Source organism: Etheostoma cragini, chromosome 9, assembly GCF_013103735.1.
Source record: "Etheostoma cragini isolate CJK2018 chromosome 9, CSU_Ecrag_1.0, whole genome shotgun sequence".
NCBI lineage: Eukaryota > Metazoa > Chordata > Actinopteri > Perciformes > Percidae > Etheostoma > Etheostoma cragini.
In genome coordinates, this window is record NC_048415.1 from 17,963,981 (window position 1) to 17,975,782 (window position 11,802).

Consider the following 11,802-nt stretch of genomic DNA (forward strand, 5'->3'; position numbering starts at 1 on the left):
TCTCTCTCTCTCTCTCTCTCTCTCTCTCTCTCTCTCTCTCTCTCTCTCTCTCTCTTTCTCTCTCTCTCTCTCTCTCCCTCTCACAGTGCCGACTTCTTTCTCTTCGTCAATGCCAACTCCCCTAGTCTTGTATCCTACTTCTTAATGATATATTTTTAAGTGTGCGCGGTGTGTACTGGGAAATAGGGCCGAGTCTCTCCACACCCACTGTGTTGAATTGGCATGTAATTAAAAAGTCTTACTTGGAAGAGAGAGAGACTGAGTAGAAAGGAGATACTGTATAGCTGTGGTGACAGCAGACATTTACATTCAACGTGGCTCAGGCTCTCCATTACCAAAAGTGTGTGGGTGCGCAGTACAGAAGGATATTCTGCAAATTGCTTTGTCGGGTTTACAGGGCCTGTTGATAAAATACACACACACACACACACACACACACACACACACACACACACACACACACACACACAGCTGATCTTCTTACCGTGTCTTGGCTTTTGTTTCCAGCACACTTATTCAATTAACATACTGACTGTGTCCCAATTCCATATTACATACTAAGACTATACAGTATGTGTTCTATGAAAAAATATCATGTTTGAAGTTAGTTTACAACCAATTCAAATACATACAAACACTGGACCTTCACACACAAATTTACATGCATTCAGCAACAAATATAAACACACAATGAATACAGATGTAAACACACTGTACCTATTAAGTCCCACTATGCTCACCCTCTTTCTCACACACACAAAAACCCAAACGCTGATGAAAAAACTTAATATGAATCATAAATTACCTTTCAGGACTATTAGGAATATAAGCATACCACCGATTCCCTTGGTGGAAATATATATCAATCAATACAAAAACCTTAGGTATAATTAACTTTCACAATAACCAGTACACTACTTCATTCATACAAATGTTGTCCCCAAATGAAATTAAAAAACGTAAGAAATATAGATAATTTTTTTTGCAAAGAACAACTAGTGCAAAGATATGTCTGACAAAACGTCCATGATTATCAGCTAACTTTACCTTTTTCTAAGCATTTGCACACACAACAGCAGGTGCATAACAGGATAAAAATTAGCATTGCATCCACTCCCTAGGAGTTAGCTAGCTGCAGCGCTCCCTAGCCGCATTCAACTCTATTAGCTAGCTTACGTAACCTTTAGCATGGCCAGCTATTGGCAAAATGTCACAATTATTGATTTCGTGTCATGACTTACCAACTTCGACAAGCTTTTATAGGACATCATTTCGTAAACAGGTCCTCCTAAGCACATAGCTATGAACTAGCAACAAGGAAAGTGTCTTGCTTGACATATTTGCGATGGAAACTAGAAGCTAGGTTATCAACATTTAGCTACGGGGGTTTGTTAAACCGGAAGTTGCTCGCGCTCGCAACCCTCGCACGCAGGTCTCATCTGATTGGCTAATAGCTTTATTGGCAAAAATGTTGAATTTGAATACACTTTACTGCCTAGGCAAAAATACATATTACATATAATTACGTTTTCCAACCGGAAAAAAAAATATATACTTACAATTTAACAACTACACTTTAAATGTATGCAATTTTTGTTTTTGTCTTGCCATTAAGCGAAAAGAAGGGTTAAGTAGCATTTGCTAAATGAGCAGTGTATGCCATTAACAGTTTATGCAAAGTTGTTTTTGACCACTGAAATTGTTATATCATGTAACTACCATGTAATTAATAAATACTTACAATAATTATTATTAAAAATAAAACATGATACAGTCCCTATTGTGTGAAATAAATTTATTTGATATTTTAGCAACTTCCAAGTACTAAGTGCTGGCTCTTATTTGATTGAAATCTGAAAGGCATTCATTTTTTAAAAACATTCACTGCAAATCTCTTTGGCCTTTGTGGGCTGCTAAGTATGAACAATTATCATTTTGTTTGTTATCCATCCCCATATCAAACTCAGGGTTTTGGTTCTTCTTGTGCAGTTTTTTTCCCACATGTTGACATTTTCTTTGATGACATTTGATTAAAACAAATACTAACTTAGCAGTTAATGATATTTATATTCAGTAGGACCATGAAGAGATTAATTTGTGCCTGCCACTCTACCACCTGACTACAGGCTGTGATGTCAGCTGCAGGAGCTCAACATGTACATCCTGCTTCAACATTAGCATTAGCAAATTGTGTCCCGTAAAACTGTTAAATATGAATGCAATTCCAAAGAGACTGGGTTAGTTTAACCCACAACGTCTGTCTTTTCACTCTCCTTCTTGGCTCTCTTTTCTCCATTTCCTTGCCCCAGAGGAGCCAAACTACCCCAGTGTTATGAAAAAGTGTGAACTTGCTCTCAGTGTGGCATTTCCTTGGCCAGAAAGTGTGAAGGTAGCAGAAACCAAGCCAGTCCTGGCACCGATCTCACCTGCTCCCTCACACATCATTTGCACTCTTTGGAAAATGCTATCACTGTGGGTAGATTACTTGCTTACTTCATTCACTGCCATGTGGGGCTCCGGGGGAACTGATAGCCTTTCAGAGAGGTCGGAAGCTGAAACACACATCATCAGCACTGATACAATGTGATTATGACCTGAATCATTGCCAGCCAGGGAGGCAGGAGGCTCAGTGGCGCAGATTGACCGTGAGGGGGGTAATCAGTTTGGTCTCTGAGAAGCTTTTAACTCACATAATCACTCCCTCACCTTTGAAAAAAAGATCTGTTCACACACTCAAACAATCATGCCAATGTTCAGGGAGAAGGAGAATAGATTGAGGGAGGACAGACAGAGAGGTATAATAAAGAAGAGGTGGAGCATGGAGTTGGCAGGGACTTTCCAAAATGCTCTCACTCATTGTTCTGACAACAATATTTTCTCTGCCCAGGCTTAATGGGCTTGTAATGAGCACTCTAATGTAAGCAGTAGCCTAGCGTAACCTGTAAACCTTAATTAAGTCAGACAGCCACCTTTAAGGGAGCCAGCACCATGTGCTCAGTCACCATCTCATGATCCTGAAGCTGTCTACAGTCTTCCATCACTCCCTTATCAATCACTCCATCCCTTCATCTCTGCTACATCCAGCTCCAAATCCTCCTCCCTTTCTCCTTTTACTTTCCCTCCCATCATCCCTTCACCTTGAGCAATGGGTGGGGGAGGATACATCGATGTCCATCATGAGGGCAAGAAATAGTCCCCGGACCCTCCCTCGTATCCTCTCTGACCCCTGAGTAGGAGACCTCAGCCATTGATTTGTTGCTACTTGCTCACATAGACTACACTAGCCTTCACCAGCAGTCAAACAGATCCATAGGTTCAGATCCCGAAGGACTGCCTGTGTGCATGTGTGTAAAAGTGTGCACATACAGAACGTATGCAAGCACGTCTCATGGTGTGGCGTGCATTGCCTAATGAGTGCGACAAATGCAACAAATTATTTCTGAAAGGCTCTGTGTGTATTTCTATTCTATTATTACTAAGCAAAGAAGCCATCATAACATTGAAGAGAGATAGATTTTGACACCTTCGCTCTCACAATATATTGTGTATCTCTGAGGTTAAATAGTTCTCTCAGGGCACAAGTGGACACAAGTGTAGAGTATTTCTCTCAAAAGCTGACAAAGGGCTCTATGCTGTAGGTGTAGTAGCATTAGGGAGGCTGAAAACAGTGATGCAGTTCCAACTAGTTCCTGATAAAGTTTGGTGACATGACAGATTGCTACCGGCCATCCATTCCAGAACTCTTACTAACATCTAGGATATGGCTTTGGCATCCTCCACCATACTGTAGTCTTTAAAGTATGCACCTTGGCTTCTGTGAACTACCTTTGTACTTCATCCCTCTTCTTCTGTTAGAGCCAATTTAAGAGCCTTTTTAGGGGGGTAAATTTCATCTCAGCCCACCCAAAAATTATAATAATAATAACATTTTTATTTTATTTTTTTAATCAAGTTTTGTTCCTTTAAGTGAGATTTTGCAAACCTGTCTGTTAGTGACAGGTCTTGTATCCGTTTCACTTTCTCATTAGGGGCTGAGCTCCTTTAAAGGTCTGATCCTAGGATCGTCCCTGGCCCAATCTATAAATATATCTAGTGGCCTGCATCCCTGATGAGCAAGCTAATTGACATTGTTAATGGATGGAGTTTCACAGAGCTGTAAATAATGTGTAGATTCACACGTACTGCCTCTGCCGTGCTACTTCTGGGAGGGCAACAAGAGTTTACCTGCCAAGTCCCGTCTCTCCAGCCCGTCGTCCCTGCCTCTCTCCCCCAGCCAAGTCTAGGCCAGGGGATTTACACAGAAATCAATAATCAAGTTTCTCTGAGACAAACCATTCCCCTCCCCCCAACCTCTTATTACAACCTCTTTGAAAAACAAACAAGACCAGACAAAAGGAAATAATAAAGTCACTTTCACTTGGCTCACACCCATTGCCTGCTGCTGCACACAGTGCACTATATTTCCATTGGAGCTGCTGCTTTTCATTTGATGTTCCTGATTGACATATTTGATGCAATATTACTTACAATGCTTGTCCTCTTTTGAAAGGTGAAAGGCATTTAGACCTTTGGGATGGATTAATTGATCATTGCAAAGCAACAATCATAGATGACTGGCAGCTGCAAACTGACTGCAGACAAAGAGACAAATCAGGTTTTCAGTCACTTTGATTTTACTAATTGAAAGATACCTTTAAAGACAGCACTTCAAAGGCCCAGAGGTTGCTCAGATGGAGTGATTGAAAGACAAATGAGGAAGAAAGACATGAGCGGGGAAAAAAACACGACCTGGCTAAGACAACACGCACTAATACTGGATAATAATGCTGGAGTAATACGCTGATGGTCTGACTAACAAGCAGACACCAGGGTCTTAATTGCATTGACGTACAGTAACTTGTAGTAACCACAATCTAACTGGAGGTCTATCTATCTATCTATCTATCTATATATCTATCTATCTATCTATCTATCTATAAATTTAAAAGAATGGCAAAGAAAGAGCTATGAAAGGAACCCAAAGAGCAGACGATACAGATATGAGAGCCCATCAGCCATTAATTAATTTGAGTAGTCTTTTTTAATTAAGCCAGATCTACGGTTGAATAGTGAACCACAGAACGGGTGCCATGTTGGAACTCATATAAAGTCTGCACACACTGCTCATTCAACTACATTTGAGCATCAAAAAAGGAACACAAATTCTATCTTTCATCTGTGTGTTCTGCACTATTTGGCAAACAATTTGCTTGTATCACACACAAAACAAAATGTGGATGCGATACATCTCCAGTACAAAGCGCCTGACCAGTTTGTGTCTCTGGCAATAAAGCACAGAGACTGTTAGCTACATCGTCGCCGCTTCAGAGGTAAAGATAGATGGAAGCGGGGAGGGGAGAGATGGCTGTGTGATGGAAGGGAATGGGGTGTAAGGAGGGGGGGGGACTATGCTGGAAATGAGGGGGGGGCATACAGTCGCCCACAGATGCTCCCTATGTTGCTTCCTCGTTCTCTCCCTCCTTTTGAGCACAGTATGGGAGCACTCTTTTGGGGGAAGCTGGCAGGCAATCAGTGATGTCATGCCAGCAGTGCAGCGATGGCAGCTTAACCTATTTTCGGAAATACCACAGAATTTCTATTTTTAACCGTGCTGAGCAGCATGTATCTTCACACATCCCTCACGGACCTGAGCAATCATAGACATTCCAAACTAAAATGTGTCTTCATCACAAGTTGGGGATTGCTTGATATCTGTAGCAAAAGGGTCTTGATGCAGATAGTGCTGTTTACCATGTCATAATCACCAGTATCCAACATATCCATGTTGTCAATCGTTGCATCTTTTAGTCTGCTGTTATAGCAAATATAAGTGTTTCTTTTGTAGCTTAAAATTGGTAATTTGGGAATAATAATAGCCATCAAATAGTAAGTTGCCTCTTAGAGCAATGGCAAAAGCCAGAGTATTTGCACTAGCAGCAGTAGGCATTACTGGTGTTACGGGAGGGATTTTCTCCTGTTAACAGGCTCCAAGTGATTATTTTATACATCTGCAAACTTGGCCTCTGCTCCTCCTCGTCCTCCACCCCGCCCTCCGGTGTCCAAGCGGCTACCAACCTGTCAGATCCTCCATGTCCCAAGCTGAGCCATCACTCTACTCTCCCACTGCTTTGGGATAAAAGCAACTATATGTGTCTGCATCTCTGACAAACACTTCATCTTTTCCCCCTCCACTTGTCCATCTGTCCATTCCTTCATTGTTCTGTGCTGTGTGTCTGTCTGTCCTTTGCGATGCGTATATATGCCATCCTCCCTGTCTAGTCTTGTGACAGGGCTAAGTCATTTCCACAGAGCTTTGTGTTCACGTGCACTCCCAGGCAGATACATGTACGACATTTATGCATTGTTCATTCACACCGGCATCAAGGGCTCAACCATTTGGCAATCAGAGAGATGTGACAGCTTGACTAATCTGTGATTGTTTTTGGCCAAAACATGGGGGTTAGCAAGCCCTCCAAGGGCACAGTACTATAAGGCAAGACAAATAACTTATTATTTCCAGGCTTGTACTAGGTTTTATCGCATGAGTTCTCCTGAACCATTCCAAAATGGAGAGGGATTATCACAAAACATTGCATTAAAATCTCCTTTCTCCCCTCTCCCTTGTTATTTCATTTTCCATCTAAAATGAATCTGTGCCCAGCCAGGCTCAAACACAACATTAAAGAGCTCATGCTGTTCTAACAGAAAACGCTAACCCCCTCCTCCCTCGCTCGCTCCCTCCTTTTTTTTTTCTCTGTGCCTTTTTATCCCCCCCACCACCACCCACCCCCTCATAAGAGCACACTCTGCTCTGTAGGCAATGGCACTCTCTGCTAACGTACCCATACAAAATAGATAGGCTTCTATCCCTCTATTTAGACTGAGGAACGCCTCTACAGAATCTACCTTTAAAAGAGAAATGTGACCATAAACGCACCAGAAATCCTCATTGTAGAATGTGAAAAGATTGTTACAAGAGCCATAAATGCAGAAAGAAGTTTTAATGCATTCATTTAATTTATTTATAATTAAAATGTATGTTTTAGTACATTCAAAATGTACCTCATTTCTTGTTGTATCAAATGATACTGCTAAAATAAATGTATAGTAAAATTATTTTTTGGGTCCCTTTTGGTACGCATTCCAGGATACATTTACAACATTATTATATCACAGGAGGAATCAGATCAACAAAAAACTTGTGTCAATCAGCTCTAAGTACCATAAGCAAACACCGAGACATAGTAACAATTGGATTTACTTCCAGGTATCCAAGAGCGACTTAAACCCTCAACACCCCTCCCAATATTATCACGCCTCCAGACATGACAACGTCCACAATCTAAACCAAACCCCCACAGAGCTTAATTTAGTCCATTTGATGAAATACAGATGTAGTGTATGGTTTCATTAACAAGCGTCTTAGTGATGAAATTGGTCCATGTTTTCCCTTAGACCTCACAGTACATCTTTCCATATCTGTCCCTGCTCCAAGCAACCTATTAAGAGCAAACACATTCAAGAAAGGTCATGGAATGATGGCACTTTTAACATACTGAAAATGTAATATACTGCAAGCAGTAATGAATGTTGCATTAGTGTAGGAAATCAATCCATTTGAAAGGCTCTCTCGGGCTGGGATTAAGGGGGAAGAAGCGGAGACGGAATAACAGAGAGGTGAGGTTGTTGTGCGGACACTAACCTGCAGCAGCGCATGGCCTTGTCGACATCTGAGATTGTCAATCTCCTTGGAAAACCAACAGAAAAGGAGGAACAGAGAGAGGAAGGCAGCTCCCTCATCCTGAAGTCAAGGCCCATAGCGCCTGTCAGTAGCAGTTGAGCTGCTGCATCTTTTATGAGGAAAGCCCTGTTGCTTATTACAATATTTACAGACGTTTAAAGATTGCAAAGCAAGTGTTGTTACTGCATTAGCTTGGCTCAGTGGCCTTCGCTCACTAGCACTGACAGAAGATTCTATTCTAGATTTGTTTTTATTGAACCACTGCACACAACTGCAAGGGGTTTTTCTTGTGTCTCTGTGTTCACGTATGGAATAAATTCCTCATTTTACAAAACTGTTTAATGTCATTAACAACCACACAACGCTTATACTGGCACAAAGCCTAAAGCGCCGCCGATGTCAGTTAAATCAGTGATATCATCACAGAGAGTGTTGTGTATGTGCGTCCATGTCACTTCTACAGCTCTGTTTATAGTCTGTAAGTGAATTTATCCCATCTGTTCCCCCAGGGGGGATGCTGTCCTACAGCAGTGCCGTGATCTTTGACACTTTCCATAAGGCACATGCAATATGGAGACGTATAGACGCACTCTCCCTTCCAATCATGTCAAAGAGGAGAGAGATGCTTCAACAAACCAGACATTAGTTTCATCAGTGCTACTGTCTTTCTGCTACCAGCTCACATAGGAAATCTGCAGTCTCACATTAATACCGTATTATTTTGGGTTGATGTCTCAACTGCATCTTTTTCCTTCATTTTCTCTTTTTTTTTTTGGGAGGGCAACCAACAGAGGAACGTTATTCATCAGACTAGCTCTGAGGGAGCAAAAAAAATACAAACTTGAATACATATTTCATTAGATTATTCTGTGATTTAATGTGCTTCTGCTTGGCTGGCGTCTACAGTAATATCTCTGGTCCATTTATAAATGCATTAACACAATGGCACCCGACACTTGCCTAATATTGATACCCGGGCTGATTTGGCCGGCTGACTGAAGCAACGTTAGGGATTGTTTTGTCTGTCTGTGTGATTCAGCACAGCAGACAGACACTGCTGTGCTGAATCACACCTGCAGAAAAGAAGAAGAAAAAAATCTTCCTTTTCCTCATCTCTTGTTTGAGCTTATGTTACTTCACCGCACATGGGAAGATTAGTCAATCTCAAGCAGAGCAGTATAACAAAAATCTCCATGGAAACAGATTCAGCATTGCTCCAAGTGCTTTGCATGTATACGTCCAGTTTTGCAAAGGAGAAGTGTCAATTTGAACACAAAAATGAACAAAAAATACTAGACAAACAGCAGCCTCAAATAAGTGTACAGATTAAAGCCTCGGTTCTGCATATATGCATATGCATAGACGTGAAAGTGTGGGTTTTGCATGTGCTACAAGTGGAAGATAATTAGAGCCAAAGGGAGAAGTTTTCACAGTCTGTGATAAATTCAACATCAGGAAATCCTCTACCTATTAATACCAATTGGGCGACAATAATTGGCAGGCCATCGGCAGCGTGTGCAGAATTAATCATTTGAAGAGCCAGACTAGACTGAATTTTTAATTGGCGGAGGCAGCCACTGTTTAGGGAGGCAACCAGCTGATCACCCAAGAGACTGCTGCTTCAGACAATGCACATTTGCTAATCCTCTTGAGTCAAGTTATTATGGCCATGCATTATTATCACGCTTTACAAACTAATTCCATGTTTTCCCTCATGGATTACCAAGGGGGGGAAATAGTTGCATAAGAAAAGAGGAAAAGAATCAACACACAAAGTGCAATGTGGATGAAATGAAAATCAAAATGACAGAATAAGTGCAGTGACTATGAATGCACGACACTTAGAAGGATGACAATAATGTGTGTGTTTAATCCTCTGTCCATCAACGCATTTGTCAGTGACTCTTTGAGGATGTTGTTCCAGAGTTTACATCAGGATCTATTCTCATAATCTGCTCAGTAATATGATTAACTAGAAAATTACCTCATCAGATATCACTGACGTATTAGAGTTTGATTGTGTATTGTTAATTGTTTGGCCTGGATTCATTACATTTTTAGCCTAATAAAATGGCAGTACTTAAATTAATTTGTTGGTTGTGAATTATTGAATAATCATAAACCATTCATTTATGATTCATCAATCATTTAAACAAGCTATTATATATATATATATATATATATATATATATATATATATATATATTGTGTATATATGTGTATATATATACACACACATAAACATATATAGTGTATATGTATATATAGTATGGCTGTTTAGTTAATGGCTAAAAAAACTTGTGATTGACATACAATGCAATACATACGCTATAGATACAAGTTCACAGGATTGGGTTATACACTTTTATAAAACATTGGAATTTCACTTTTTTCCACAGCTCTTCAGAATTGGAGTTTTTCATTTCAAACTAACAAGAGACTTGAGAAAGAAATAATTCCACTGAATACAAACATCCCTTACAAATTTCACAAAGGGATTTTCTTTCAATACTTCGGTCAACCCGGGGCATAACTGGTACATCTACAATCATAAGAATTGCTGATAGTTAATATGATAATACAAGAAAACAGACAAAAAACTTTTAAAACGCAAAAAATCTTAATAGGTGAGCAAATAATTCACTATATTTAGTATTAGCAGTGCTAATGCTACCGCTAATAGTAAACTAATGAATGTTTTCCGTATCTGTAATTGTGCCATATAAATTTAACTTAAAAATATACACAGATCTTTCTAAGCTCTATTTTCTGACTATGAAAATACATATAACAGCCTAAATGGTCTTTTCCCTCTCAACATGATCAGGCGACAATCACTCAAGAGCTAAATACTGCAAACAAAGTTGTTTAAAAAAGAGCTAAATACTGCAATCATTAATTAATAATGGAATGGTATTTTAATATATGTATGCACACACATGCACACGCAACCACATACTGATGAATGCCAAACAAGTGCTACCCTAAAGAAATGTCTTCCCTTCTACATACTGACAATTAAGAGCACTAGCCATCTAGCCTGAGACTTCATGAAATATGTTGGTAATGTAAACTGTGATTGCATATTCTAATGGTACATGAAATCTTCATAAACCTAAACATAACATTGTTTTCATCCAAATGTGATCACATAGATGTTGCACACTATTTCAGACCACCAGCTAATTGCAACATGAACATGCACATAGAGAAAAAAAGAAAAACATTAATTTCCTCAACGTTAATATTGTCTTATATTAAGGTATTCTTTAATGTTGCAATACTGTGTCTTCTGACACTCGCAATCAATTCCAGAATGTCATATTTTTGAATATATAGGGCGAAAAACTAAAAAAAATATCTGCCTCAATACAAGGGCTTTGTGCCATGTATTTGAGATTTGTTGTGGTATAACATTAAATATCTTTTGATGGTGATTCTATGTGTTGTAGAAGACATTGTTTTCAATGTTTCCAATGGCATTTACATTACTGTCACACATTGTCAACTGTCTTTTCTAAATGTCACTGCAATCAAAAGCTTATCTCCTGTACTAACATCTCTCACAGATAAACAAGTGCAAAATGGGGAATGCAAAAGACGGGAGGGGGTGGGGGGGGGGGGATTGAATTTGTAAAGAGGCTTTTGTTTTTACTGTGACAAAATGATAGTCATGCTTTTTTGTTCTGTGACATCTAAAGGGCAGTTTTACAAACTATAGATGAAAAGAATAGCGTGTCTGTCAATGTGGTGTTATAGGTTATGTTAAAAATTATGATTAAAGTGGAAATAATAATTATGATACTGGTCACAGTTATTATTAACATGGAAGCGTAAATGTCACTATGATTGATTCAGCAATATACAGTCCTCTCAAGAGGTTAAAATGCCCAACCTGGCTGAGGGCAACAAATGAAAGTTGGTTGTTAATGATGTTGTTGCTTATGATGATGATGATGTTGATGATGATGATGACGTCTACACTCCGTGTGCGTGGATCGACTGTGAGGGAGGGGGGGGGG

At 39.7% G+C, this 11,802-nt stretch overlaps 1 protein-coding gene across 18 annotated transcripts in view; it reads right to left on the minus strand.

The window, feature by feature from the left end:
• Positions 1-11,802, minus strand: part of celf5a (cugbp, Elav-like family member 5a) — a 185,450-nt gene that overhangs the window by 172,347 nt on the left and 1,301 nt on the right. The window lies entirely within an intron of this gene.